Here is a 5,562-nt window from a genome sequence, read left to right as displayed (position 1 = left end):
TGGTTGTGGTTGGCTTGTGAGTATGGTAGTTCAAAGCTATGTTGAGGAGGTGGTTTATAGACGTATGATGGGGCTTGTTGGTAACCACAAGGGGGTCCACCATATCTATCATCTTGGTACGCACCTCGGAATGGCTCTTGACCATAGTAAACTGGTGGGGGTTGGTTGTCACGAGAAGGTCCACCGTAACTATTGTCTTGTCATGCATTGTAGATTGGTCGTTGTCCATGGTATCTTGGAAGGTGTTTTTGCCGAAAGGGTTGATCAAATCCTCGTAGCTCCTTCCATCTTTGATTGGTTCGACCTTGATGCATGTTCCTGTTATAGCTTCTATTCCTTTCAACAACATTAGAACCAAACTCAAAGCGACAGGGGTGAGAACTCATAGTAGCTAATAAAAACTAAAAACAAAAATAAAAACAAATAAATGAGCAAAATAAAATATTTACAATAACCAATAATAAGGCACACAATTGCAAATCCCCAGCAACGGCGCCATTTTGATGAACGGAAGATTGATGGTTTAGAGTTCACAATAAATTCTCGTTACAAGTATAGTTTCTAAACCAAGCAATAATCCTTTCATACAAAAACTTGTTTGTCACTTAAGCAAACCCAATAAAATTGATAACCGAAGTATTGAAACCTCGGGTCGTCTTCTCAAGAAATTGCAGGGAAGTATAATTTATTATTGGTTATGGAAAAAGGTATGTTTTTGGGTTTTTGAAATAAGGAACAAGTAATTTAAATGGCAAGAAAAATAAATTAATAATTATAAAGACTCTTGGCAAGGTATGAGAACTGGAAATCCCATCTTAGTTATCCTTATCAGGTGTGATGAGAATTGTTACTGCTCCCACTTAGTTAACCCTTACTAAATAAAGGAAAGTCAAGTGGACCAATTAACTTGATTCCTCAAGTCCTAGTCAACTCCTACGGAAAGACTAGCTTTAGAGGGATCCAAATCAATCAGCAATTCCCAATTATCAATCAACCGCTGAGTTTGACAACTCAAGTGTTACCAATTACTTAACCAAAGCCAAAAGGAGAAAAATCTAAATTAAATTGAAAGCATCATAAATAGAATAAAACAATCATAAATCTGAAATACCTCAAATTATATTAAATAGAATATTCAAATCTAACATGAAAAGTTCATAAGCCAAATTGGCAACATAAGTAATTAACAAGTAAAAGCATTAGATTAACTAAAATTAGAAGAGAAACATAAAATTAAAGTTGGGAACATTGAACCTGGAATGGAGTGATAACCATAAAGTAAAAGAAATCCTAATTCTAAAACCTAAGAGAGAGGAGAGAACCTCTCTCTCTCTCTAAAACTACATCTAAAACCTAAAAATTGTGAATATGAATGTTGTATGAATTGTTTCTATTGATTCCTCCATTCTCTGGCTTTTATTCTGCATTTCTGGGCTTGGATTTGGGCCGAAAAGGGGCCCAGAAATCGCTGGGGGCGACTTCTGCAATTTTCTGCACGTGGCGTCCGTCACGCGTGCGCGTGGGTCACGCGTTCGCGTCATTTGAAGTTTTTTCTTGCCACGCGTACGCGTCAGTCACGCGTACGCTTCGTTTGTTCTCTGCGCCAAGCACGCGTCTGCGTCGTCCATGCGTGCGCGTCGCTTGCGTTTTGTGCTAGGCACGCGTCTGCGTCGTCCATGCATACGTGTCGCTGCCATTTTCTTCAAAACTCCATTTTGTGCGTTCCTTCCATTTTTGCATGTTTCCTCTCCGTCCTCTAGGCCATTCTTGCCCTACGAAGCCTGAAATTACTTAACACACAGATCACGGCATCGAATGGTAATAAAAGATAATTAAAATAAATATTTTTAAAGCATAGGAAACATGTTTTCACATATATCATAGAATAAGGAAGGAATTGTAAAACCATGCAAATCTTATGAATAAGTGGGTGAAGAATTGATAAAAACACTTAATTGAGCACAAGATGAATCATAAAATAGGGGTTTATCAATACTCCGACTGTCGTCCAATAACTACATTGAACATCATGTAGACTGCTTGTGGTTGTCAGGCACGCGGATCTTTGCTAAGCGAGTAACAAAGATAGTGGGTGATTGTCACGAGTCTCCACTTCATTCTGACTTAACTAAATCAAGAACAAGAGTATATCTTGGAGAAGAAGTAGGCGTGAATTGAAAGAAAAACAATAGTACATGCATTAATTCATGAAGAACAGCAGAGCTCCACACCTTAATCTATGGGGTGTAGAAACTCCACCGTTGAAAATACATAAGAGAAAGGTCTAGGCATGGCCATGAGGCCAGCCTCTAAGTCCAAGATATGATAGTCTATGATAGCATAAAAATTTCAATAAAATAGTAAAAAGTGCTATTTATACTAAACTAGTTACTAGGGTTTATAGAAAATAAGTAACTAAGTGCAGATAGTGCAGAAATCCACTTTCGGGGCCCACTTGGTGTGTGCTTGGGCTGAGCATTGAGCTTTACACATGTATAGGCCATTCTTGGAGTTAAACACCAGCTTGGGTGCCAGTTTGGGCGTTTTACGCCAGTTTTAGTGCCAGTTCTGGCGTTTTACGCCAGAAATCTCTGGTGGGCGTTTGGACGCCAGTTTGGGCCATCAAATCTCGAACAAAGTATAGACTATTATATATTGCTGGAAAGCCCAGGATGTCTAATTTCCAATGGAATTGAGAGAGCGCCAATTGGGCTTCTGTAGCTCCAGAAAATCCATTTCAAGTGCAGCAGGGTCAGAATCCAACAGCATCTGCAGTCCTTTCTCAGCCTCTGAATCAGATTTTTGCTCAGGTCCCTCAATTTCAGCCAGAAATTACCTGAAATCACAGAAAAAAACACAAACTCATAGTAAAGCCCAGAAATGTGATTTTTGCATAAAAACTAATAAAAATATAATAAAAACTAACTAAAACATACTAAAAGCTACCTAAAAATAATGCCAAAAAAGGTATAAATTATCCGCTCATCATATATATATATATATATATATTTTTTTTTTTCTTTTTTTCTTTTGTTTTTCTCAATGCATATGATTAAATTATTGAATGCATGAACATGTCCTAAACCTTTCTTTCACCTTTTCATAAAGATATATAACACCCAATTCTTAAACCAGATGTTTCCAAACCCAACTTCTCCACACTTAAATCATGAACACTCTCACTAGTCTAAGCTAACCAAGGATTCAAGTTAAGGACATTATTGTTTTTCGCTTAGAGTTAATGATGTGCTAAAATAAAGAACAAATGGGGTAAAGTAGGCTCAAATTGGTTTGCAAGGGATAATGAAGGGTTAAGGCCATATGGGTATGTAAGCTCAATGAAATAAGGCCTCAATCATATAAGTTCATGCATACATCAAATAATGAAAATATACAATTAAGCAAGACAAAGATCACAATTTTAGAGAGAAAAACACACACCAAAAATAAAATATTGGTTGATAAAATACAACCAATCAAATAGGCTCAAAATCTCACTGGTTTTGTGTGTTCGAGCTCTAAACCATGTTCCAAAATAAAATTTCTTCAAACAAGTTTTTCAAAAAGTTTAATTCAAATTAGTGAAATGCTATAAAAAGTTTCTTGAAAAAGAAAATATTACTTCAACCACGTGGTAAAATATGCACAAAATCAAACAAACATGCAAATATAATAACTAATTTAACAAAAAAAGTTAAACATTAGTGTTGAGTCAGGAAGTACTAACCCGCAGAAGTCTGTATCGACCTCCCCACACTTAAAGATTGCACCGTCCTCGGTGCATGCTGAGATGCGCAGGTGGGCGGGTTGCTTCAACTGATGCTCTTTCTTTAGTGGATTATGCAGATGGACTTGTTGTTCGCCCCATTTAGAAACTTCTCCTTTCCCTTCTCGGTAGCCACCCTGAAAGAAGAGGAACAGGAGGAAAAGTAACCCAGGAGCAAAGATAGAAAACAAATAAAATATGGGTGGGTTTATGCCGAATAATGAGGGTCTCAATTACATGGTAGCTACAACATGTAAGTGAGAAAATAATAGAAGCAAATGGCATATCAATAGTGCAAAAAGTGCAATAATGGGGGAGAGAGTGTGGGTAATGAAAGAAAATATAGGTGTATGTCAATGCAAATGGAATACGAGTATCATAAAAAATTAGCACTGACCTATAAATAATATTCCCCAACAATGGAAACAAGTCACGAAGCACCAAAAGAAAGCAAGAGAACTGCAACAGTGGAATAGGGACATTTATCACCAATTGAAAAAATAATAAACATAGAAATAAAAAAAAAATGCATACAGTTAAAATGCAATGAATAAAAGAATATAAATGTAATAAGGAAAAAAATGAGAAGGAAGAGGGAGGAGATGAAAGTAGGAAAGGAGAAGGAAGGAATGAGAAAGGAGAGAGAAAAGGAGAAGAATGGAATCTGCGAAGCGACGCGTAAGCGTTGCCCACGCGTACGCGTGGGTGTGCAAAAGAAGAGGCGACGCATAAGCGTCGTCCATGCTTACACGTGGGTGAGCAAGAATCCTAGTGATGCGTAAGCGTCGGTCACGCGTACGCGTGACCACTGGTTGTGCTAAGCGCACAATACCAGCACTAAGGCAGCAGAACTCTCGGCCAAATCACCCATTGACGCCGATCTGGTGATCCACACGTACGCGTCGCTGACGCTTAAGCGTGGGGTGACTAAAATATGGGTGACATGCACGCGTGGGTTGGCTCGTGCACAAGGCACCCTTCCTGCACAGCTCCCGCGTAACTTTCTGTAAGGTTTAGCGTCGCATGTGACGCGTGCGCGTGGTTCACGCGCACGCGTGGGACGTGCTTTTTTTTTACAGAATGCAAGATACAGAATACAGATGACTATACAGAAATTATGAATGAACACGAATAAAAATAAAATAAAATAAGATCAAGAATAAAAAGGAACGATTATACCATGGTGGGTTGTCTCCCACCTAGCACTTTTAGTTATAGTCCTTAAGTTGGACATTCGGTGAGCCCCTTGTTATGGTGGCTTGTGCTTGAACTCATCCAGGAATTCCCACCAATATTTGTAATTCCAATGGCCTCCGGGATCCTAAACTAGGCGCAAAGAGCCTTCAAGCAATATTAGGCAAGTGACAAGGCCCCGAGAGTGTTGATTGCTAGAATGAATTCAGGGGTCCCAAACCTTGCTTTTGCACCCGTCTTCTTGTTGACCATCTTTGTTCCAATCGGGTGGTAAGCAATCCGAATTCTCACTGAGGCATCCAAACAGCTTCCTAGACCCATACAATTTAGTATTCTTCCAACCATGATAATTCAGCCCTGAGCTTCCTACCACAATGAACCTAGGATTGTGTTGCCAACCACTAACCATCTCCCTTTTACTCTTATAGCCACAAAGAGCTCTAAGTTGCCCATCCGTCTCAAGCAAAGCATATTCAAGTAGGCTAATTAAGCTTAGAGATGAGAGATTTACCCACTTGAATGAAAGGATGGATGGTGATGGCTTTGGGGGAGAGGTCTCCAACAACATTGGCAAGGTGATCTCCAGCTCCATTCCCTTGGGC

Source organism: Arachis ipaensis, chromosome B08 (genome assembly GCF_000816755.2).
Source record: "Arachis ipaensis cultivar K30076 chromosome B08, Araip1.1, whole genome shotgun sequence".
NCBI classification, from domain to species: Eukaryota; Viridiplantae; Streptophyta; class Magnoliopsida; order Fabales; family Fabaceae; genus Arachis; species Arachis ipaensis.
Note: the sequence above shows the minus strand (reverse complement) of the source record.